Here is a 27,131-nt window from a genome sequence, read left to right as displayed (position 1 = left end):
TGACCTATTTCCCACATACAGTTGCTCAGTATTTATTTTCCAAGATAGCATGTCAAAACACTGGAAAAGATTGTTTATTGTTAAACTTTTCTTTCGCCACTATTGCAGTCTTCTAATTGCTAAAGAAATAACACTTTGTCAGAAGAAGGCTGCCACCGATTCCCAAGATGCAAAATGATTGGTAGTGGGGATCCAGTGTTACTGCTGGACTACGATTCCACCCTCACGCAGACCAGGGCAGGCTACAAACCCCCTGAGGTGATGCCCTCAACACAGAAAGGAAGTCTGGCTAAACAAGCACCTTCCCTGAATTCAGGATAACCCCACCTCACCTTTCACAGTTTTTGGTTTTGCAATTTAACCAGTCTTTCAACCCTTTGAAGTGGCACGGCTTAATCACGCTGCCTCTGGGTTGCCTGTTATAACTTTCTTCTCCCTTTCCATCTTCTTGTTTCTTCCACATTGTGTCTTGTTTCCAAAGATCTTCTTAAGTACTTCGGGGCAGAAACTGATGCCGCTGTGAGACACAGGGGTCTGCTTAGCTGACCTACTTAGTACAATTGTTGTTAGGCAAGTGAATGTTGTTCCCCTGAAAGATCCAGTGTTGAACAATGCTGAAAACTATCAAAGCAGACTTATTTCCTTTCTTATAATAGATCCACATGTTCCTAACATGCCTGGTATCTTACAGATGGTACGTGTGTCTTGTTTAATGTATTTTAAAAGGTATTTTTTTTCTGTGGAACTCTTAGGGTGCAATTAAATAAAGCCAATACACACAAGACTAGCATATGAAGGCAATGCATAAGCACTTTGTACCCCAGGGCTGTACTATGTATGGATCCTTCTTTTCAAAATTCTAAGATTTCGTCATAAATATAAGTGCTTTTGACAGGAAGTAAATGCTTAAGCCTGCCCTTTTTTTGACCTGAGTGTCTCTTGTAGGTCTCAATATTCTTGCTGTATATAAATGAAGATAACTAATGATGCACAGGAGAAAATATGAGTTCTAGAAAGTGTTCTGTATACAACTCAGGGGAAAAAAAAATCTCTTGCAAAATTAAGATAGAATTATCTGTCTCAAAGTTATGAGTACTTCTCCTTGAATACAATCGTTGTTTGATCTTCTTTTCCTCTGCTTTTCTTTCATTTGAGTTTGGGAGATTCTGCATGTCATCAACTCAATATGTATCTTACAATTGTCAGTCATTTTATTTATCCTGAGATCTTTTAAAGATCATTTGGTCCTACAAGAGGGGAATGTCACATTTGTCAATGTTCTTTTTGCTGTCGCACTGATGTCACTGACAAGGTATCAAACATGTATATTTCCTAAAAGTTGCAGAGAGACAGAATATTTTTTAATATTGAGGTAATAATGAGGATGTCTGGTAAAAACAGATAGGGTTTGGACACACAAACATTTTGTTTGGAGTTTTTCTTAACTATTATCTAGTCTGATAGTATCATCACCCAAAAAGTTACATCTTCCTTATATTCTTTGACTACCGGGACTATGCCACCAGAGTAAGAAATCTTACGATGTTGCCATTTAAGTTAAAATCCAAGATTTGGATTGGTGTTGAACAATTCAAGCTGTAGTGGTACCTAGAAGTAGATTGTCCCTGGGTAACATCCCTCTGGCATCTGGATGTACTACTGACCTACAGCTTACCTGCATAGGTAGCACAGGAATAGGCAAGAACTGAGATAGACAAGGTTTTCTTCCAGATAGCTATAGCCAGCACATGACACCTTATTCATCCCTTCAGAGGGCAGGGTGAGAAAGACACTAAAAGACTACAGGAACTGAGTGATGCTTCCCAGTGTCCTCTCCCAGGAGAAGGCCTGATTTGAAGGGCGTTTACCTTAGCAACTAGGTTTAGAGAGCTCCAAAATCTGTGTCAGATTTTTTCCTGGGTGAAAGACAGAGGAAGAACAGTATTGGGCAAAGTCTGAGTAAAAATTAGAGTTAAGCGTACAATGCCGATGTAATCTAAGTGCTAAATTGAAAGACTTCAGTGAGGCACAAAATGGTTCCAGCTCAACAGGCTGCTTCACATTTAAAACTGAAAGTCCACGAGTAGTCTAATTAAGCCCCAAACACTTCTCCAGTTGACCTGATTCATGTTAATGGAGAAAAGAAAGGCTGCCAGGTCTGAAATTAGTCCTGCCCTGCTTTGTATGCCTTTGCTGCAGAAAATAGTCAGCTCTGGCTCAGCCAATTGCATGAGCTAACTTTTGACATTTCATCAGAACATGAAAGCAAGGATTGACCTGAGTTTTTCTGAGGTTTTTTAAAAAGTCAGATTTGGTTTTGAAAACATGGAACACACTATATATATACAGTAGTCTTCATCCAAAATCTTTTGGAAGAAAAGGAATCCTCTATAATGTGTTCAGCAAAAGACCAAGAAGTTATACCTTTGACATGTTGTTCCTTCAAGATAAAACAGAGACCATGTTTTGTGTTATTCTGAGGCTATGCCTGGTAGCTACCAGAAGATCAGACGAGTTATTAAGACCACATGGAAAAAAACAGAGTGATTATGTGGAAGATGACTATGGTATTGCTAAACAAATGTGCAATTTCGCATTATAATCTTCGATGCAGCAAAGCTGGTCCCAGCCCCCTTTTCCTGAGTTCATCTGCGCTCCATTTGTTGTATAGTTCTGTGTTTCCCATCATATTCATTGGCTTTGAATTCTCTGGTAGAGAAATAAATCTGCTTTATCTATTCACCCCATGTACCTATTTTTCTTTATGGGAAATTCTGTTTGCAGAGTAAAAATCAGGTGTTTTTTTTCTTGCTTGCTTCTTTTTCTGTTCAATAGTTCATTAATTTTCAGACAAGATCAAAAGCTTCTTCAGCCTTCTGAAATAAACTGATGGGCACTGTCAAAATATCCATGAAATCACGTATTTTTTCACATTAGTATAAAAAGAGCTCATCATGTTTAAATATAAAGAAAACCAGATCTGCCATTTACTCTAAGGTAATGCATCTTGCAATTGCCTCTTTTTAAAAGCTGAAGAACACAAAATGCTGCTCTATAGATGTAATATCGCGCTCTACAACTACCTGAAAGGAGGTTGTAGTGAGATGGGTGTTGGTCTCTTCTCGCAAGTAACAAGCACTAGCACAAGAGGAAATGGCCTCAAGTTGCACCAGGGGAGGTTTAGATTGGACATTAGGAAAAATTTCTTTACTGAAAGAGTGGTCAAGCACTGGAACAGGCTGCCCAGGGAAGTGGTTGAAGTTCCCCATCCCTGGAAGTATTTAAAAGACGTGTAGATGAGGCCATGGTTTAGCGGGCATGGTGGTGTTGGGTTGACTGGTTGGACTCGATGATCTTAGAGGTCTTTTCCAACCTTAATGATTCTATGATTCTATTATGAACAACAAAACTGGCAGCAGACTGTCCAAGACTTTTGACACAAAACAAATCTGTTCAGATCAGAAATTATTGAATAACTGCATGACTAGACTTGTAAAGGAATGAGAAATGACGGTTACTACATGCATCTTGTGTTTTTGTTATCAGTAAGTGAACAACTTTGACTCTCCTGTTGATTGCCATAACTGTATAGCACACCTCACCTGAACTGGCCTTTGCTTTTAGGGACACTTTGTCCCTTTTTAGGTTGTTACAAGAGAAAGTGAAGAGGTGACACAACGACGGTTTAGCTGGGTGTGATTCACCTCACTTAATTTCAGATATTGCTAACATATATGTTTACATCTCTGCTACTAAGAGAAGGCTTGATTTCTAACCAACAGAAAGAGAAGAGAGCTCTTAAGGTGCTGTTCATTTGCGTTGCCAGTCTGTGCCCTTCAGCTACCTGCTGTGCCGTAGACAGCTCTCTGAGTTCAGAGGACAGGCCACCACGCAGACAGCCCCACCACAAGCAGTAAGAGCAGGGTAAGGGCAACTAGCAAACCTTCTAGCTAGTCTTTGAGAGGAGTCGGTTAAATACTAATTTTCATCACCTGTTTCACAGCCACGGGGAACCATGTGACTGATAATATTCAGCTACTTGCTAACACTTCAAATAAAACTCTCCGGAGTTGCTCTTAAGTAAGTAGTATATGTGTTGAAGGGAAAAATGGTGTCCTTTATTACACCGAGTTATATCAGCAGATAAACAGACTAGCTTTCAGGCAAGCAAGACCTATCTTCAGGCTTCACGCGCAAGAAACAAATTCTAAGCAAAGTGTATGTGAAAAACAATTGCTCTAAGTTTAACTTAATTATGTCAAATTTGTATTCATATTTTAGCACTTGAGTAAGCATTTCACAGCTTGTGAGATGGTAGGTGAGTGAGGAGAAGGCTGAGAAACAGGAATTACCTTTAAACATGTTAGCAGGAGAGCTGAGAAAATTCACAGTCAAAACAGCCTTACAAGTCCCAAAACATGGGTGTATGATGTAAAGTAGCCTTTGGCTACTGCACTGGATTTTGCTTTACATGTCAAACCCAGGTAGACTCAGCTGCCAAGCTCAGCTCACAGTAGGGACTACAAGTTTTAAACTCTGACAGAGGGAGTATTTGAACCTGGGCTCACGTTTTGAACAGTGTCAATAGCAAGTGTGTTAGGCTTCAGCCTAGGCTTCTGATCAACACCAACTCACCAAACGCTAGACCTGCCTCTCAGCAAAGGCTGAGTGTATATACATACGCAGACAGTAAAAAAGATAGGATTTACACCTTTAAACACAGCAGTGTATTTAAAAAAATTAGATCAATCACAAGTGTGATCCATTTTATCCAGGACAGTTTGACATTTCGATTAGACATGGATAATTTACTTCCCCAAATAATTAAGTACTTTCATGTATCTAACTCTAAAGTATTTGAAGCATACAGTTCCATCAGTGAAATGTAGTAGTTATTTATTCTGAACTGGCATAAAATAAATAGGTAATAACTAATGACCTACTTAAATATATGGTTGAAAACTAATAAAGAAATAATATTCAGCTCCAAAAAGCCAAAGAATATGTGAAATCATGCTCCTGCTCTGATAAATCACTGCTAATTTAAAGTATAATAGCTTTTCCTGATAAGCTTATCTGGAGGTATTACAGATAAGGAGGGTTGGCTGCCTCACATCTCCATCATTTCTCCATCAGTCTGACCTTTTGATCCTGTTGCAAGAGGCCTCCATAGCTTTTCTATTAATGTCTTAATTCTCAATGTATTCTTATAGTTTGTCCTCCTTATGTCCCTCTCACATTCTGGAAGGATTGCTGCTAAAAATCAGGAATGGTGTCCCGTTGTCACAGTTCATACCTCTACAAATCCTTGGTTGTTGCTTAACTGAGTGATTACATCATAAGTGTTCACCCCTGCTTCAATGACAGTTGACCTGCTGGGTAGGGGCAGCTGTTTTAGATGCCTTTATCTCCTGAAACATTATAACGGCCCTGTAAAAATGCATAATTGATCTACAAACCAACACTGTTACTAATTTTGAAAATTAGAGGTGTTACTAGTATAGCAAGGCTGTACACCCAAGGCTCTGCTCCTGATGTTGGTAGTGCTTGGTCCACACATCAGAGGTTACTATTTTGAACTATTCTATTGAACTACCACTATAAATCAGCTAAGAACAGAGAGATCTGGGAGTGTATGGGTCACAGAGGCAACATGTGTCCTTGCAAAAGGACAAGACTGAGTAAACAGTACCTTTGAAAGTCAAAATCCTGCTATTGCCATTTCATGTGCTTTACAAAAGGTGTACATATTCTGTGCAACATACCAGCGTGTCTGGGCCTGCTTTGGGGTTCTCCATCATGAATGCAGACCTGATGACTTTTGGTAGCAAACAGGAGGAGCTGGAAGCCATTGTGCAGCGGGGTAGCTATGACTTAGTCGCCATCACGGAAACATGGTGGGATGAGTGTCACGATTGGAGTGCTGCAATGGATGGCTATAAGCTCTTCAGAAAGGACAGGCGAGGAAGGAGAGGCGGTGGAGTAGCCCTGTATGTTAGGGAGTGCTTCGACTGTCTAGAGCTCGATGGTAGTGATGATGAGGTCGAGTGCTTGTGGGTAAGGATGAGGGGGAAGGCCAACAAGGCAGATATCCTGCTGGGGGTCTGTTATAGACCACCTAGCCAGGACGAGGAGGCAGATGAAATATTCTACCAGAGGCTGGCAGGAGTCTCCCAGTCGCTAGCCCTTGTTCTCGTGGGGGACTTCAACTTTCCGGATGTCTGCTGGAAATACCACACGGCAGAGAGGAAACAGTCGAGGAGGTTCCTGGAGTGTGTGGAGGATAACTTCCTGGCACAGCTGGTAAGCGAACCCACCAGGGGAGGTGCCTCGCTTGACCTGCTGTTCACGAACAGAGAAGGACTGGTGGGAGATGCGGTGGTTGGAGGCCGGCTTGGGCTTAGCGACCATGAAATGGTAGAATTTTCGATACTTGGTGAAGTAAAGAGGGGGGCCAGCAAAACCGCTACCATGGACTTCCGGCGGGCGGACTTTGGCCTGCTCAGGACACTGGTCGAGAGGGTCCCTTGGGAGACAGTCCTGAAGGGCAAAGGGGTCCAGGAAGGCTGGACATTCTTCAAGAAGGAAGTCTTAAAGGCGCAGGAGCGGGCTGTCCCCATGTGCCGCAAGAAGAACGGGTGGGGAAGGCGACCGGCCTGGCTGAACGGGGAGCTCTGGCTGGGACTCAGGAAAAAAAGGAGAGTTTATCACTTGTGGAAAAAGGGGCAGGCAACTCAAGAAGAGTACAGGGATCGCGTTAGGCCGTGCAGAGAGGAAATTAGAAAGGCAAAAGCCCGGCTAGAACTCAACCTGGCCACTGTCGTGAGAGACAACAAAAAATGCTTTTATAAGTATGTTAATGACAAAAGGAGAGCCAAGGAGAATCTCCATCCTCTATTGGATGCGGGGGGGAACGTTGCCACCAAGGACGAGGAAAAGGCTGAGGTACTCAACGCCTTCTTTGCCTCAGTCTTTAGTAGTCAGAGTGGTTATCCTCAGGGTACTCAGCCCCCTGAGCTGGAAGACATGGACGACGAGCAGGATAAACCCCCCATAATTCAAGAGGATGAAGTTAATGACCTGCTATGCCACCTGGACGTTCACAAGTCTATGGGGCCGGATGGGATCCACCCGAGGGTACTGAGGGAGCTGGCGGAGGAGCTTGCCGAGCCGCTCTCCATCATTTACCAGCAGTCCTGGTTAACTGGGGAGGTCCCGGATGACTGGAGGCTCGCCAATGTGACTCCCATCTACAAGAAGGGCCGGAGGGAGGATCCGGGGAACTACAGACCGGTCAGCCTGACCTCGGTGCCAGGGAAGATCATGGAGCGGTTGGTTTTGAGGGTGCTCACGAGCCATATCCGGGACAACCAGGGGATCAGGCCCAGCCAGCATGGGTTCATGGAAGGCAGGTCCTGCTTGACCAACCTGATCTCCTTCTATGACCAGGTGACCCGCCTAGTGGATGAGGGAAAGGCAGTGGATGTGGTCTGCCTGGACTTCAGTAAAGCCTTTGACCCTGTCTCCCACAGCATTCTCCTAGAGAAGCTGGCGGCTCACGGCCTAGACAGGTGCACTCTTCGCTGGGTAAAAAACTGGCTGGACGGCCGAGCCCAGAGAGTTGTGGTCAACGGAGTTAAATCCAGTTGGCGGCCGGTCACGAGCGGTGTTCCCCAGGGCTCAGTTTTGGGGCCGATCTTGTTCAATATCTTTATTAACGATCTGGACGAGGGGATCGAGTGCTCCCTCAGTAAGTTTGCAGACGACACCAAGTTGGGCGGGAGTGTTGATCTGCTCGAGGGTAGGAAGGCTCTGCAGAGGGACCTGGACAGGCTGGATCGATGGGCCAAGGCCAACTGTATGAGGTTCAACAAGGCCAAGTGCCGGGTCCTGCACTTCGGCCACAACAACCCCAGGCAACGCTACAGGCTTGGGGAAGAGTGGCTGGAAAGCTGCCCAGAGGAAAAGGACCTGGGGGTGCTGATTGACAGCCGGCTGAACATGAGCCGGCAGTGTGCTCAGGTGGCCAAGAAGGCCAACGGCATCCTGGCCTGTATCAGAAATAGGGTGGCCAGCAGGAGCAGGGAGGTGATCGTGCCCCTGTACTCGGCACTGGTGAGGCCGCACCTCGAATCCTGTGTTCAGTTTTGGGCCCCTCACTACAAGAAGGACATGGAGGTGCTGGAGCGTGTCCAGAGGAGGGCAACGAAGCTGGTGAAGGGCCTGGAGCACAAGCCTTATGAGGAGCGGCTGAGGGAACTGGGGTTGTTTAGCCTGGAGAAGAGGAGGCTGAGGGGAGACCTCATCGCGCTCTACAACTACCTGAAAGGAGGTTGTAGCGAGGTGGGTGTTGGTCTCTTCTCCCAAGTAACTAGCGAGGACAAGAGGAAATGGCCTCAAGTTGCACCAAGGGAGGTTTAGATTGAACATTAGGAGAAATTTCTTTACTGAAAGAGTGGTCAGGCCTTGGAACAGGCTGCCCAGGGAAGTGGTGGAGTCACCATCCCTGGAGGTATTTAAAAGATGTGTAGATGAGGCCCTTAGGGACATGGTGTAGAGGGCATGGTGGTGTTGGGTTGACGGTTGGACACGATGATCTTAGAGGTCTTTTCCAACCTGTATGATTCTATGATTCTATGATTCTAATCAGACATTGTTCCAAAGCTGCCTCATCTAAGGATAAAGTTTTCCACAGAGCTTCACCTTCACAAAGATTCAGGATTTATGACCCATGCAGGTGCTTGCATACATATTAGTGTTTCTTATATATTAGTGTTTCAATGATCCAATTTCTATGGCAGGCAATTCAGCTTTCTCTGTTGACAATAGTAGCTGACTCTGGAAATGCATATATTTGCATATTAGTCCTTTGTTTATTTACAAAAATGGATTTTACAAAGTTCACAAATTAGAAATTTAACCTTTGAAAATTACAAATGCCAGGGAGATGAGAGGTATAATGTATCACAGTCTCCACACTTCAACAAGTATTTTACTATGCATGTTTTCAAGTATTCGAGGGAGTCCAGATAACTCTTAGAACTTAATCACTCAGGAATTGTGTGGGTTTTGGCTGGGATAGAGTTCATTGTCTTCACAGTAGCTGGTATGGGGCTATGTTTTGGATTTGTGCTGGAAACAGTGTTGATCACACAGGGATGTTTTCGTTACTACTGAGCAGTGCTTACACAGAATCAAGGCCTCTTCTGCTTCTCACTCCACCCCACCAGCGAGTAGGCTGGGGGTGCACAAGAAGCTGGGAGGGGAGACGGCTGGCCCCAACTGACCAAAGGGATATTCCATACCGTATGATGTCATGCTCAGTGTATAAAGCTAGGGGAAGAAGAAGGAAGGGGGACATTTGGAGTGATGGCATTTGTCTCCCAAGTGACCATTATGGGTGATGGAGCCCTGCTTTCCCAGAGATGGCTGAACACCTGCCTGCCGATGGGAAGTAGTGAATGAATTCCTTGTTTTGCTTTGCTTGCATTTGTGGCTTTTGCTTTACCTATTAAACTGTCTTGATCTCAACCCACGAGTTTTCTCACTTTTACCCTTCCGATTCTCTCCCCCATCTCACCAGGGGGGAGCGTGCAAGCGGCCAGGTGGCGCCTCGTTGCCTGCTGGGGTTAAGCCATCACAGTCCTTTTTGGCACTCAACGGAGGGCTCAAAGGGTTCAAGATAATGATAGGTTTGATTGGAATGTGCTAGATCAAATTTATAGTTGTTATTGTTGTTCAGCTATTAATTGGCAGACTCCTGTGCTTGCCATGGGGGTTGCTTGCCTTACTGTATGTTAGAGTCTAGTGCTCGTTAGTGGCTGCTTTTTGCTCTCGCTGCTTGCTGCACTGCTGCACTGCTGATCATCTTACTGTGCTGCGCCTGGGAACAGCCCGAGAACAGCAATGGGGATGCGCCTGGGCTGGCAGACGGCCAGGGCATCGCTGCCGTTTCTGTGCTGCTGCGCTGGGCAGGCTGGAACTCCAGTGTGAACTCAAGTGGAAGGGACTGTGACCTGCAGGAGCAGGACACCCTGAGGCGTCTGTGGCCGTGGATAAGTCCATGCCAGAGCAGGTACATCTCAAAGCATCTGTGGCCATGGTTATGCCTGTGCCACAGCAGGTATACCTCTGAAGGGATTGTGGCCCAAGGATAAGTCCATGGTGCAGCAGGTACACCTTGAAGCATCAGTGGCTGTGTCATTCTGGAGCACCTCAAAGCGTGTGGCCATGGATACGCCCTCAACAGAGCAGATACAACCCTGGAGGGACTGCAGCCATGGGTAAGGCCATGTTGGAGCAGGTTTACTTCTGAAGGTACTGTGGCTGTGGGCAAGGCCACGCTGGAGCAGGTATATCTCTGAAGGCATTGTGGCCCATGGAAGAGGTCATGCTGGAACAGGTGCACCTCAAAGCCACTGTGGCTGTGGATAAGTCTATGCCGCAGCAGGTATACTCCTAAGAGCCTGTGGCTCATAGATAAGACTCCACTTGGAGCAGGTACACCCCTAAGGGACTGCAGCCTGCGGGTAAGTCCAAGACGGAGCAGGGGCAAGGGGAGGAGTTCATTGCAATGTTAAACCTTATGCTCTGGTCCAAAGGGACCAGGGGTGGAGACGGTAATGGAAATACCTTTAAATTGTTGTAACCCATGATCTGAGTTGTGTGTTATAGGAATTACTATAGCAGGAACCACCTGAAGCAATGAGAAGCCTTACAAGAAGCAGTGCAAGTGCAGCAGTGACCCGACCTGAGCTGGCTTTGCTGCCCAGTAACTCCACACAACACACCACCTCTCCTGACCTGAGTGACCACCATAACAGATGGAGCCCAAAGTCATGGATTAAATGAACTCAGTGGACATTTGTAGACATTTTAAAGACATTTCACAGGGGTGGTCCATAGACTAAGGAAATTATACCTGTGTATTATATCAAAGGATGGGAAGGGTGATGGTGATTAATGAGGTTGTATTGGATACTGTAGTACCTGAGTATGACGTAAATAGTATGGAATAAGGAGTGGAGAATGTGCTGGTTTTGGTTGGGATAGAGTTAGTTTTCTTCAGAGTAGCTAGTATGGGGCTATATTTTGAATTTGTGCCGAAAATAGTGTTGATAATATAGAGATGTTTTTGTTATTCTTGAGCAGTGCTTACAGGGGGAGGGGGCGAGGAGGAATGAGCCAGCACTGTGTGGTGCTTAGTCGTGGCTGGGGTAAAACCACGACAGGAATGTAATCATCAATACACAACTCTACAGCAGAAAGCATTAAAAAGACAAACCACCTTCTGGATAAGCGTTATGAGATAGTGGAAGAAAGCCACAATATTCCTAATTGATACTGGAATGGAAAAGCTTTTAAGAAATGTAATTACCCGAGTACTGATCACATCTTTCTTGTCGTGATGGAATTTCTAAAATGTGCTGTTCAAGGCTATTTGGCTTTAAAGAAAGACAGTCAGCGTCATTTGAAATGGATTGCACAGAAAACTAATAGCTTAGTTTTAATACATTAAATCAAAGAAAAATACTACAACATTGGTATGTTTAGCACTAATGAATATTTGCCATAACTGAAGTTATTGGTAAGCTCAAAAATAAGTATCTTACTTGCATATCTAGAGTAATTGTCACTGAGAAATAAACCATACCTACGCTTTTATGATTGATTTATTTTCAAAGCTTTCAGCTGAAGAACAGGAATGGTGAGGAATAATATGTGAGCTTAGAAATGATCAAGAGTATCTGGTCTAGAAATTCTTAGATGCACTACTTAGAGACTCAGTGCAAATACATATTATCAGGTGGCTGCTTCTCCTTTAAAAAAAAAATTGAGATCATACAATGCAAAAGATTCAACTTACTTGTGAGAGGTGTGTCCCCCACATGTACCACACTGAGATTTGGGTACTATTAAATCCAAATATATTGCCAGTTCCAAATTTGTCAGATCTCTGTTTAGAACTGGTAGTAACAATATGGATCTTATAATTGATTGTCCATGATGTATTTTAAAAGATTATGCACTAAAGTAAAACACCTGTAACAATTCAGAGGTTTTTTTATACTTGCTGAACATTTTCAATGAAGAGTCACCTTTCATGTTCCTTTCTTACCAGTAACCAAGGCAATGAATCTGCCTCAGGCTGTCCAGCAAGGGGATTGTAGAGTCGTTTCAAAAGCTTACACTGTCATAGACAGCATCTCATTAACGGAGTAAGTACCTTTTTATGGCTTGTCTGAATTTAAGATTAAGGCTTGCAGACAATGTCCAAGGATGCCTGTGCAGTCAGTAGCCTCCCCACAGTCAGTAAGTGGAGGATTCATAAAGAAAAGACATTACCACATATTACTGCTTCTTTCAAATGACTGCATCTTTGAGGTGAGGTTTCGATGAGTTAACCTTTAACTGTCATATGGAAGAGAACACTGCAAAAGTCTCTGTAGAGGGATTATAGTTCTTATATGACTCGTGACACAGGAGCTGGGTATCCTGGAGGAGGCAATGTCAGGGAGTCAAGACTCATAGGCTATATATAAGGCAAAGAAAAGATGTAGTAAAAGAATGAGGCAAAGGCTCAGGTAAATAGAATTTCAATGAAACTAAGGTCAAGATGATATCTGTCTCACTGTATTGCGTAGATTACAGAAGAAGGATTCATCTCACCTGCCTACAGACATCTGAAACGTAGGACTTCCTTTACAGCTGAACTACTTAGTGAGATACCTTTTACATGTGGAGAGATACAGGCATCTCTGGGGAATTTGTCTCATCCTAAGGTAGACACTTAACTAGATCTGATGAATCATGTCCTGAAAATGCCTACTTTTTCTCCTCTGACAAGAAGAATACCTGGTTCAGACATAGCATCTACATTTAGGCAAGACAAAACCCACTGAAGCTGTTCAGCTTCAGAGCACTGATACGCATGAGAGCTCTGTCCAGGAGACAGTCTAGGCCAGCAAGCTGTAGCACCTCTGATGAAGCATCTGCTATGGGGCTTTTGCAGCACATTGTTGAGACATTTCACTTTGGCCCAGAAATAAATAATGAACTCATCAAGTATAAGTGCCAGGTAAGTCAATGGTCTACAGTTCCCAAAGACTTTGCCAAATTCTCCTTTAAACACTAAAGGCATAGCTGTAGGTTATTAACACAAAGGATGAGACCATCCTGTAGACCTCCACATCTGAGATATCATCAAGGATCCTTTTTATAGTCAAGGGAGAGAATAAGCTTTGTAATGGCATAGCTTATTTCTTTCTAATATGACCTTCTGAAACAGGCCAGATTTAGCCTAGAAAATTGTTATTCTCCTTTGACAATAATTGGAGTTTGAGGTGGTAGCTCAGATGTTGGCCTCTAGTCTGTAGACATGATTGGATGAGATGGATGCCATACCAAGTTTGAGTGAAAATACTCACTGAAGTCAAAGGTTTTAACAAGCAGCAGAGGAGAGCTCAGTATTTGAGGATTTATAGGGACCCAGATAAAGATACGATAAAGAGACAATCTGAAAAAAAACCGCTTTAGTCTGAACCCTTTATTCTGAGAATCTCCTTTTTCTTATATATGCATTTTCCTCTAGACAAAATGTAAAGAATGACATGACAGGTTACTTCCACTGACCACCATGTGAATGTGTACAAAGCTAAGAAAAATAAAATTGAGTTTACCAACATAAGGCACAAATGTGCAGTTACTGAAGTGGAGAATTTCTGTTTTGTTGATTTTGTAGTACTGGTTGGAAAAAAAATAGCTGTACCTCTAGTAATCCCCATAGCCGGTCCACCAAAATAAGGTTTGGATCAGTATATGAGTTTTACAGCCTTTGCCATTAGGAACACACTGAACATTAAAAACTCAATAAGCGTACTCAGTAAATACATGACTGGGAACTACTAGAAACTATTTAATCGATATCAAAGACAGAGTATCTTAAAATCAGCCCAGTTTAAAGCTTTAACATTGTATAGATTAAGTTATTGCAGGAGAGACCAACCAGCTTTAGATCCCTGATATCAAGGCAGACAGCATTTTAATATAATTTCCTGGTCAGAATGACCAGGGCCATGAATTCATAAATCCAAGAATGTGGTTTAACCCAGTACAATTGTACTAAAATCCATATTTTAGTGTTAGATTTAGTTAAATCCAAGCAAGTGTTTTCAGGGTGACACAGTGAGAATGAAAGAAGATATGGATGGACCTCACAAACTGACCTCCCTTCTAGTATCTTGGTGTTAGAGAGGAAAATAAAATTCAAATATCAGATGTAGCAAATGCACCAGAAGAATTGGTGTCAGAATTCCTCTTCCAGCTTCTTGCTGAAGCGTTATGAAATGTGAAAGAAAGGTGAATATATTTTGAGGTGGACCACAGAGGCAAGCCACTAGCAATGTGAAGACAGAAAACTACGGCTTGTTTAAAAACATGCTGTATGTCAACAGAAGGCTATCTCACTAAGAATAAACATTCTAACTTTGTCTTTTTTCACATCAAGAAAGGAAAATCTGATTTTGGGAGTATTTCCTCAGGTATGGGCTTAGGGGTCTTTAAAAACAGTTAATCTAACTAATAGGACTAACAATACTGAAACGGCAGAGAGAAACAAAATTGATTTTTCTGAAATCTCACTTTTCTACTAATGTCTTGGTGGGTTAGCAGTAACATAATTATTTGACATCACAAACATTTAAACTTACTATGCTTGAGGCTTAAAATGGGAGTTACATTTCAGTCTGCCTGTATCTGTCTCTCCAAAGCAGAAGAAACAAGTCAGCTTGTTTGATGAACAAACTCAGGGGAGTATGTCAACAATATTTGACCTGCTTTGGGGCCATGCCAGTAGCAATAATGAAGTACAAAATAGTCAGCTTGTTTACATTCTTATTATAAATCCACTGAATGACAACTTTATTAAGAATAGAGTTTTCCTTTTTCCATGGAGACAGAAAATTGAAAAACTTTTTTAGTCACTTAAATTTTTGTCACCTGAATTTTATTCAGCACACTGTATGTCTATTCAATTACAAATAGTCAATTAAACTGCAATCTTGGATTTCTCTCTCAGCGTATAAATGGATAATATTATTTCAAATATTTTGATGGTACCGTAAGTATGTTGTAAGATTTTGAGGGAATTTATTAACTAGACTTCTACACTTTCATGTTTTGTAGTATAATTCTTTCTGGAATGTCATTGGAATAATCACTACATGGATGGAAATCCTTCATATAGATTGAAAAGCCATGTTGATACAGTTATAAAATGTATGATGAACAGCAACTCCAGAGGTCTAAGAACTTCAGATGGTTGGCTTAATTACATAATTACTGATAAATACAATTTTCCAGAAAGATAGTGATCTGCTTTGCACATTAGCCAACCCTTTTGGGGCTGCAATTGTTTGCAGTTGTTTCAGCAATAGTAGCAGGAAAGTAACTGTTCCCTTGCTTGAAGGAGGGTGCATGGTTATTGTTGTAAAAACGTTCCAAGGAGGCACATGCAGTGTCTGGCATACTATGGAGAAAGAGTTTTAAAAACAGCCTGTTCATGCTTTGCAGTATCACGCAGTTCTGCTGCCTCAGCTTCAGTCTGTCATGCACAGAGAAAGGGAGGAAATATGGGGTTAAATCCACAACCCCTGACAGTTCTTAGATTGGCTTTTAAAGTTGCAAATGTCTTGGGACAGATAGTGAATGAGCTGGTTCCTTAATTAAAAAAAAAAAAAAAAGTAGTCTTCTGTGAGGGGATGAAATCCAGTAACTCCTCACCTCCAGAAGTGCAAGTGGGCACAGCGGAGGGGTTAGAGCTGCAGTTGTTTCAGACAAAAAATGAACGAATGCTCAAATTCTGTGTCACAGTTTAAGAGAGCAATTTCAGTGAAAAGTGGCAAGCATCAGTCATCTCAGGCATAAAATTATAAATCCTTCTGCCACCAATTACGCTAACAGTCCTTCAGCTGTCAATATGATTTGCTTGGGTAAGAAGTCAAGTGTCTCCAGATCACTAACACTGGCCGACCAGTAACTGCAGTATTCAGGATATTCTTCACCATTGCTGCATGTGAACGTAGGACTCTGTGCACCATGCTTGAACCCATTATAGTTCTTAATTGCTTGTTTACTCCTCTGTCATCTTCCATCTTCTTTTCTGCATTGCCTGAAAAGTTCATTTCCAAAAATGGCAGCATGTGGGAACTTCCAACGTTACTTTTTGCTGTATCAAAACGTGGGGAAAATGCCAACAGCAAACTTCGAAAGTCCTTTCCTTCAGGACCTCAAGTACAGAGACATCTCTGTGGCTTTCTAAGATTTTTAGTTGATGAAGGATTAATTTCAGTGATGATCAATTCCAGAAATGATCAATCTCAGATCAAGGATCAAGTTCAACATTTCAGTATTAACATTCTCCTGGGTTAAGAATGTTTCCTAAGTGTTTCAGACACAATGCTAATTATCTCTGTTACTTATCATAATGACTCTGAATTTAGAATTTGGTTACCAAAGGCATGTTGCTTATTTTCTTCCTTCTCAATCCCTTGTACATATTTTGCTAAGCCACGTTTGGCATAGATATGATTATAGATAGCCCCTGCTCACTTAAAATGATGTTGCTTTTCCACCACCCATGGGAAAACAATCTTCCTGAGTAATAAAATTAAAAAGGCAAGATATTTTTCAGGGAACGGATGGCAAAAAATTATATGTCTTTGATATGGACTTGAGAACATTGCTATGTACAGCTAGATTGTATTTCACATTTGTAGAAAGAGGCAGAGATCCGCTGCAGAGTAATTGCAAAATTACATGTCTTACATACGGTGTTTGCAGTCTGGTTAAAATGCCATTTTCTTTCTTGGTATGATTCGTCTGGGCCCATAGTTTATTGATCACTGTATTGATCACCGTATGGATTGCTTTGTTCCTCAAATTTAAAAATAAGAAATGTCTCTAAAGTTGGTTAATATTGTATTCATGAAAAATTTGTGTATCTGGCCACAAAATTTGCGTATTTGTAGGAAGAATGAGATCATTCTCCACAAAGTGAACATATCTTTTTCTCCAACTGCCATGAATAAAATGAGTTATCTGTCACCCTGGGTCCAGAGAGAGAGACTGTGAGAGGCAGGTACTAAAGGCAGTTGTTTTCCCTCTGCAGATCCAGATGGGCAAATGTCTCAGGAGGCTGAAAAGCATGACTTTTACTTTATACAAAAGATGCAAAAAGATAAAATGAGAGGCAAAAGTAATGGGCTGTACCAGAGGTGAGGCTACTTTAGAGAACAGTTCCCTGGTATGTCTTCCTTGCTACCAAACGTGGCTTAAGAAGTTCTCAGCCATCTTCTCTGGCTTCGACTGCACGCCAAACAGCAACACGGGGGCAGGACAAGCCTTTTTTTCTTTTTTTTTTTTAATGGGAAACTGGAATAGTGGACATAACACAAAAGAGAAACGAGACCGACTTTGTTTACTATTTGCCAATGAATCTAATACAAGATGCCTGACTGGGCTTTGAAGCTGAAGTCAAATTGGTGAGATGTTTTTGCCTGTAGTATTTGTATCCTGTTCTTTATTTTTGGACATGTTCGCATATGTGAAATATATAATAATGAAGTTTTCAACCTATGTTGACCTATGTTTCTTGCATAAACTGCATAGATTGCAATTAATTGTTAATAAACTGTTCAATAAATCGCATTGCAATCAACTGTTAAAATATTGCATAAATTTTTCAGCTGAGATACAAACTTTGACAATGACTTTTCCTCCAATTTTCTTGATCTGCAAGTGTACTGCAATATTCCGAAGTTTTCAATCTTAAAAAATAAACTTCAGCACATTGTTAAGGATCTCAGGAAAGAGCCTAAATGTGAAGGTTTTTCTTTGTCACCAACCTTCTAGGATGAATAAGGAGGTCTTTGAGTCTCAGGGACCAAAGCTGGACTATATGAAAACCAGGAGATGGCTTCAAATCATTTAATTTCCTTCTGACATTGGGGCTTACAACAGTAAGCAGAGACTGTTGAAAGAAGGCACCGTGTTGAACCACCTTGGGCTGTCTGCAGCTCTCAAAAGCGCATTTTGAAAGCTGGGATTATCTTCTGGTCTCGGCTGGGATGGAGTTAGATTTCTTTGTGGTGCCTTATATAGGGCTATGCTTTGGATTCGTGATGAGGGCAGTGTTGATGGCAGGGGGATGCTTCAGCTGTTGCCGAGCAGCGCCTGCACAGCATCGGGGCATTTTCTGATTCTTGCGCTGCCCTGCCGGCGGGTGGGCTGGGGGCACGGGAGGTTGTGGGGGGGCACAGCTGGGGTGGCTGGCCTTGGCTGACCGAGGGGATATCCCATACGATAGGATGTCACGCTCAGCAATAAAGGCTGAGGGAAAGAGGAAGGAAGTGGGGGACGTTTGCAGTGATGGCATTTGTCATCCGAAGTAACCGTTACATGTGATGGAGCTCCGCTTTCCTGGAGATGGCGGAACATGAGATGCTCCTTACCAACCAACAATATCAAATTTATACCTGATTTTGTGTCCCTGGAATAATGCAAACAGCTTTACAGATTCAAACAGCTAACTGTCACCGTGACAGAGCCCAGGATGAACCCCATTCAAGTTGCAGGAGATCGTCCAGTTCTGATCAGTGCCTAGTTTTTCGGATGCCAAAAGGCTCTTTTGCTGAAAATCTGTTACAAGCACAGAGTTTCTCAGATTTCTTATCCACTCAGTTCTAAATAAGATCGAAAAAATACTATAGTAGCAACTTTTTGGTGGTAGTTTAGCAGATCTTATTTTGTTGATTTACTGCAGTACTAGGAAATTTAGAGAATGTGGAGATCTGCAGCACTGGAAGAAACCAATCATTAGCTGAACACTATTAGATCTGCAAAAGCACGACTAGTTTGTGCTTGGATGGCAACTTAGGTCAGAACTATTTCTTCTTTTGAGTAGGAAGTTCTCTTGAACAGAAACTGCTCAGTAACTCACAAATTGAATGATTGTATGAAGAGCTTTTAATAATAACTAAATGCCTGCTTTAAAATGATTTATCTACATTAAAGAAACATATATTGATCTTTGTCTTTCATAAAATGTAAGCATGAATAAATAATAAAGAATAATGAATAAATAATTTCTCCTAAAGTAACCGGACAATTCCACAGAATTTCTTTCTGTGAATCAGGTTTTAATCTCATTTCATGATACATGTGAGGTGCTTAGGTTAGATTTTATTTTGATAAGTTATTCTGTAAATTATACATTAGTAGTCAACTCTATAATTTAGCTAATGATAGAGCATCACTTGCTATGCTGTATTTAAATAGCCAGTCACAGTATACTCTGTCCTATGAACGTATTCCTTCTTCATTGAGTATGGACATGCATTTGACATATACAAAGTGTATATTAACTGAATTATATTAATTAAAATACAGCCAGACTGATTCTTACATGCCACCGTGTGGAAAATCAATGACATTTTCTTATCCAGCAGCTGATACTAGAAATTCTGAACTCACAAAGAACTGTTGGAAGTTACAAAAATAGCTATTAGAAAGAAGGATAAAATATTGCTGCAACAAGATATAACTGCTGATAATACATTTGTACAGCATCTGTTAGCTACAACAAATAACCAAATGTAAAAAATAGCACATACTTCTGTCTGAGGCTTCCTCCCAGCATATTTTCACCATGGATTTCTTTAAATGTGGCCAAAACACACTTCAGAGCTGAAACAGTTAGAAAGTGTCATTCTTAACCAATGGCCATAGAGGAAAATGTGTTTATTCAAGCAAAAATAAAGCTTTGAATATAGTAGTTTAAAACCATAATTACAGTACCAGTGTTCTAATGTAACTCAGATCTCTTTTATTATATTTGTATAGCTCCTCTGCAATTAGTCCTCAAACATAATCTGCTGGTAAAACATTGAACATACATAGTTTACATGTTAAGCAATGCAAGATCTCAGTATTAAATTTAAAAAGTATTGACTGTATGAAAATCCAGGTTCCACAAGAATGATCAGAATGATTTCAGCAGAGGCAAAATCGCACCTATTACATGTAAAATTGAAAATGTTTCCAGTTTTACTTCCTCCACAAATTTGCAGCACCACCTCCAAGTGAACTGTATGGCCTTCAAACAGGTATCGGGAAGGGAGTATTTTGTAAAAACTAAACTCCAGCAGGATTATTATGCTTTCTTCTTTGCTCTGATTAATGCGCAGAAATGGGAATAGAGATATTTAATACAATTTCTTAATTTTAAAGCGTCTCTGGGATAATGCTGACATTAAAAAAAGTCTAGCAAAAATGCAGGAAAGATTATTCTCCACTTTTCAAAGAGGTTTTGGTCAGAGACATTAGAACTTTGTATTTCAAAAACTGTTTAATACATTGCTTGGTACAATATTGATGGTACTGTTTGTCACTCGGTTAATCACAAGCACCTTTGATGTCATTCCAGACAAGAGTTAAGAAGATAGTAGCTAAGGTAATAAAATGGGCATCTTGAAGGTCCTTTAAAAGACACTAAGGCAAATGACCTAGAGCATCATAGCAGTGACTCAGGCTGAAACTGGAAAATAATGTGCTACCATGTCAACTAGAATGACCAGCAAGTTCTTGTACTACACCCCAGATGCCTTCAATGAAACTAATGGAATAGTTTTGTGATAAATCAGAAGAATTTACCGGTTCAAACAGTGTTTAATGCTGTCTATTCTTCCAACTATCTGCCAAACTAAAACCGCATTATTTCTCCCAACTATAAGTATTTTTTTTCCTAATTACACGTATTTAAAAGACTTTGTGTATGCCCTATGTACCGACTATTAAGTAGACAAATTAAGGTAAATTATGGGTGATTTTTTTATTTCTTCACAAAAATCATGTAAATGTGGAGTGAAACATATCTGATGTGCATGTAATTTCACACCCTTCTCAGTATGCTCAGAGGAAAGATTTGAATTTCCCTATGACCCCTTCAATTGCTGGAGAGGGGGCAGTTATGTGGGATTTTTTACTTGTATTTTTCATAACAGTACATTGCCAAAAATATTCCAGTCTCCCGAGGGCTCTAATGAAAGGCTATGTTTAGGTTAATGGATTATATTGAAAATCCAGTGTGTTCAAATGTGAAAGAAGGGGGTGTGGTTTTTCTCTTTCCATTTCTTCACATCTTTTATTCTCTCTGAACCAAATGGCTCACTAATGCATTTAGAGTGCTCTCCTGTTGGAAACAGCTGTGGCTCTAGCTGTGAAACAGCCCAACCTACTCAACCCAACCACCGCCCTTCTCCCACCTCTTACACCTACCACCCTTTGCTGCCCAGAGAGCCTGCATCACCCAGCTGGCTGCACACAGAAGCCTGAAAGAGTCTGGGCCCTTTTCTGGCCTTCCTGGTAGAAAGATAAATAATAATCTACAGCCTCCCCAGAAGTCTGAAAGTGCAGAAGAACAAATCTTCCTCTCTTCAGTTTGCTCGTGTTTCTCAGCAGAGATGCAGGAAAAAGCAAAACCTCCTGCAAGTCAGGAGGATTTCTGAGGAAACTGAGGAGGGAAAAGGCAGCATTGAAATGCCAGCGAAATACAGAGAAAGACACAGAAATCCTTTTCTGGAGGACTAACGCACCAGTCCAAATGCATACAGCCACCCCAGGTCAGCTGCCGGACCTATTGCAGAGGGAAATCATTTCTTCCAAAGCAGCCACACGATACTTTATCATTTCTGTGCAAGTTCTTCTAAGTCAGCTCAGCCCCAATGCTCCTGAGGGGTCTTTCCTGAGGAGGTAGCTGAAGATATAAACTACAGAGAGTATATATCCTTAAAAGGCTGTCTAAGAAATTTGGAAATCCCTTCTCAAGATTTTATCCTGACTACACCTTGAGATGGCCTGTAAGATCTGTCTGGAAAAAAGCAGAAAGATTAACGTTTGACACTTTCAATGTTCATATATGCCAATGATCAAAGCAGTAACTGTAGGATAAAACAATCTTTAGGTATCTTCAGTAATATGCCCATTAAATAAAATTATTATTTTCTAAGTGATGTGGAACCTTCAACCTAATAATTTCAAGTATAATGTACCTATTTATTTCTCATTGTTGCGACTTTGTGTCCAGGATCTACAGCATTTACTTGTGAAAACAGAAACTAAATTCTCACAAACACCCACTCTAAACCTCTCCCTGGGCAGCTCTTTAAACAGATTGACAAGCACTGTATTTGTCTTCCAAAACTTGGTTAAAACTGATCATCACTAAAATGCTTCTCAGTGAGGCTGTTGCTGCCTTCAGTAATTTATTCTTCTCAGAGAACTGCTTAATGAAGAAACTGCCTGACTGTGTCCTGGACATACTCCTTTCTAAATGCAAGCTTTTTCAAAGGGCTGCTAGGTACTGGGGACCTGTGATCAGATTTGAAAAAGTGCAAAACTATTGTGACAGAAAAGGATCTAACGCAGAACGCTATCCAGGCACTGACCTCCTTCCTGAGATCTGCCAGATTATTTGCCCCGAAGTATTCTCCCATTGCAAAATCACAGAGTTGGAGGAGCCACACTATAGTGTAAAAAGATACATTTCATTATGAGAGGCATTGCAGGTTTGTGAACAACGGCGTGCCAGAATGGTTTCAATAAATCGGCTGACAATCCTGGAACTTGGGAGGTGGCAATTTTCAAAAGACTGGAAGCAGTATCTTTACGAGGTTCAAGAAAGCAAATCCCGGACAGATATGAAATGGTAGATAACGTCTTATTCAACTGCCCTCTCTTCTTCTCCCCACAATCTCTTGCAAAGAAATAAAATGTAGTTGAAAGGTTTTGAGCCTGAATATCTGTATATAGGGTAGATATTGAACTGACCACTAAAAGTAGCTTACTAAACCACACTCTACTTGCACATACTTTAGATGCTGAGTAATTAATTGCTGTTTGAAATTCCACTATCGTGTTTAACAGCACAGGAAAGCTGGACATTAAATCACTTAAGTAAAGACACCGACACACTGTCAGTGATTCCATACAGGACTGTAAAAAAAAAGGATAATAATTAAAATGGGGGAAAAAAATGAGTTGGTGAAATTATTTTCAAGGTTTGACATGGGAAGAGTGCTGTACTCTCCGATGAAATTCAGTAACTTAGTTCAGCGTGCTAGGATGAACCATATATATATGTGAGCTTTCTGATTATGATTTGTAGTACTACAGGGAACCTAGCAGGATTTTTCAATATGCCAAGCTGTTACAGAGAGGTCTGCTGAAATCCCAGCTATCATTTGAACATTAGGGCTACTTTCCCCCCACTAACATATGATTGATCATTCCCCTGCTCTTTTTTTCCCATAAAATACTTTTAATGCAATGATCTTCAAGAAAACCAAACCAAACCAAACCAAACCAAACCAAACCAGGTTCCTGATATAAAATTATTACATTTATATGCAAGCTTTAGTGCAGTATAATCAGCAATTTTAAAACAATCATTCTGGATGTTGTTATTCTTACTCTTAAAGCTAGCTACCTCACAAATTTTCACTTTCACTTGGATAGACAACTCTAGTGCCTGTTAGATAAGCAATATTCCCCATACAATATACTCAGAGGGGCTAAGTGTCTTCCCCGGTCCCAGTAACACAGCAAGATTAACAGGCAAGGGAGGAAATTTGCTGTCCCTTGAAATATGACTTTGGATGCGTTCCCTCAGGTGTTAATAGGTTCGCCCATCCTACCTTCAGCAGCATGTTTTGGAAGATGACATTTTAACAAAACACTTTTTGTTTTTACTGACTCAGTCCTTCACAAACTTTCCCGCTATGGTCTGGCTTTTTGAAACAAGTGATTTAAATCTTCTGTTGTAAAAAAAGTCTTTTGAGTACTCAAAACTCACTGCTCCTGTGATTCAGTCTAATGTTTCTCCCCTAAAAATCATGGTTGCTAAGATATGTCTTCTGAAACACACGCACCCAAGCTGCTCTCCCTTAGTCTATGTTCTTTACTGCGGTAGTTTCCAGGAAGCCAGACGGAATCTGAAGAACCCATTTTGCTGCACAGGCAATTTTATTTTCTTCCTTATTCACTCTATTCCCCAAGTTTTTTATTCCCTTCTGCCACTCAGATGTAATTCCAGTCTGCATAATATGTTCTATGGTATTTTATATTATTATATGCAACATTGTGAAATTATGACAATGAATCTTGCATTTTACTAATTTTGGATTTTCTTGATTTTTAGAAAAGATTCATGTGAATATTCATTGAATATTCATTCATTGTGATATTCATCTAGAAAATACTCCTATTCTATTACTACCATAGCTGGTTCCTTATGTTGTTAACACCAGTTGTTAAAACCAAGCTCTGTGGGTCTCTCTGTTGTCATTTCTTCATGATGACTCGTTCATCTACAATAAAACAAAACTATTCCAATCACACTTGGAGGTTTTTGCCCTATGCAAACTTCTTCAAAGAGTTCAGTTCATTAGATCAAAGGCTTTCTCTGAAATAAAAGAAACAGCTTTTGGTTCCTTTGAACAGAGAGATTTAATTTTTTTTAGTTGTACTTTATGTGGGATAAATCTAGTGGATTAGGCCAGAGAGAACGGGACACATTAATTCTTGACAGAGACGATGATATAAACAGGATAATACCTTGGAGATGTTTAACAATGAAGACAAGAAGCTTGAATTTCAGGCTGGAAAAAAGCACAAGAGTTGTGTATAAATTTTAGGTATGTTATTTTGACTAGTCTGTAAAAACAAAAACAAAACCAAAAAAGATAGGGCAGACAAGCCAGTGAAGAAAAGCTGACAGGTTTAGCTTTGCCTTGGATAAGTCACTCCACAGAATCACAGAACAACTGAAGTTGGAAAAGACCCTGGAGGTTCATTTGGTATGCAGGCCACTCAGAGCAGGGTCAACTAGCTCAGAGAGCCCAGGGCCTTGCCCCAGTGAGTTTTGAGCATCTCCAACGATGAAGATTTCTCAGCCTCTCTGGATAATCTGTGCCAGTGTTCAATCACCCGCATAGTGAATTCTTTTTTTCTAGTATCTAGTCAGAATTTCTCATGTTGCAACTTGTGGCTATTGCCTCCTGTCCTGTAGCCATGCTCTTCTGAGAAGTCTGGGTCCACCTCCCCTATACCTTACCATTAGGTAGTTGTAGGAAGCAACAAGGTCTCCCTTTCACCTTCTCACCTCATGGCTGAACAAACCCAGTTTTCTCAGCCTCTCCTTGCACATCCAGTACTCCAGCCCCCAACCATCTTGGCAGCTCTCCGTTGGATTTGCTCCAGTGGTCAGTATTTTTCTTGTTCTAGGGAGCCCAAAAGCAAAATACTGCCATCTCACACATGTTGAACAGAGGTAAATGATCATTCCTCTCAATCTGCTGGCTATACTATTGCTCATACAGCCCCAACACTTCCTTCTTCCCTTTCTATAAAATTGGTTTAATGGTTCTTCCTTCCCAAATTTCCAAAAAATGTTCTAAGTAACAGTTGTCTCATGACTTTAAGAATGGGATATACTTTTATATTGAAATACTTGGATATGATGAGTGAGTGGCCCATGTGTGTCCACAGAAAAAATGAAGTGCTTGATGGCAATATTCAAATCTTTGTGATGAGCTATGCATTTCAAAATGTAAAACTCAGAAAAGAGAGAGAAGAAACAGAATGGGAGAAACCATATCTCAGAGTTTATATGTTCAAGAAGGATTTGGACTAGTTTAATTTATATTTTGCCTTTTTGATATAAGAGGAGATATTGGAGAGGTGAAACTAAGAGGATGCTAATGGAAGAGGTGCTTTGGTGGATAGGGCGCCAAATAGAAGAGTTTTCATTGTAACGTTTTTGTAATAGTACACAATTTGAAAACAGAGTTCCAGTGGCAAAATCATCATGTGAACGAGAAAAATAATAGAAGAACAGTGTTCACGCATATTCCTACTAGGAATGTGACTTTTCATGTAAAATAATTTGTGAAATTGAAATACCTAAGAGAAAGTGGTTGTAATACAAATTACAGTTACATTGCATTGCAGAGACACTCTGTTTACGTACACTCTCCACAATGCAACAAAACTATAATTTGTGTCATAACTGATCATTCAGGACACACTCAGCCTGATTTGATAATACTCGTCAACTTAAGGAAACAAACATATGATAGCAGTGTGAAACCTTGCAACCAGCATAACATGTTCTAGCAGAAAGTTTGACTTTCTACATTCAAAAATAGCTACCAAAAAGATGGATTTTGTATTGTCCAGCACAACTAGTTTCAAAATGTAGCATCTTACATGTAACTTCAGGTGTGGTATCACCAAAATGAATAAGGTCATTTTAATTTCATTATGGTAATAGCCTACCTTTGTTCTCTGCTCCTAATCCTGTTAATTGCTACTCAGATGATGAATAAATAACATTTCTAATTTGAATGACCTCTGAATTTTCTTCACTTATATTTAAACAAATATTTCAACAGGAATGCAGGACTTAAATGCAGTTAAATTAATTAATATGCATTTCTAATCAGTCACAACAATATATATAAACAAATAAATGTGTTGCTGCACTTTTGAAAGAAATCATACTCCTGGTTATGCAAGTAACTTGGAAAATATAAGCCACTACAAAAAAATTAGGCTTTTCATTCAACCTAACAAATTCAGTACTGCCAGTGGGAATGAAGAAATCAAAAATGAGCAAGCAGTCTCTGCAATTTGCAAATGTTAGAGATCTTTTTCAAAAAGCTCTGCAGAGAACGATGTACCATTCAGCCCAGAGTTTTCCTTGGAACTACCTATGCTTAAAGCATCTAGGTTAAAATAAGGCAATGGGACAAAAGCTGGGAAGGTCTTTTCTGACTTTTAATACATTGGAACAGCCCCTGGAGGCCCTCATCAGAACTAATTAGCTAGACAACTCCAACTTTAAGAGGTTCAATGAGGGAGATGCTTCGCTATCCAAAAGTAATCCGCAGAGTCGCCAAACGCGGAGGCTGCAGGGTTCTGTGCCTTCGCCAGCTCTGCACGTGCCTGGCTGGATCTGCAGGCAAGCTCTCCTTTTGTCTTCACGTCACAGAACCCCACTCAAGAGCAGGGCAGCT

Source organism: Calonectris borealis, chromosome 1 (genome assembly GCF_964195595.1).
Source record: "Calonectris borealis chromosome 1, bCalBor7.hap1.2, whole genome shotgun sequence".
Classification (NCBI taxonomy): Eukaryota; Metazoa; Chordata; class Aves; order Procellariiformes; family Procellariidae; genus Calonectris; species Calonectris borealis.
The sequence above is the reverse complement of the archived record's forward strand: the minus strand, read 5'-3'. Positions refer to the sequence as shown.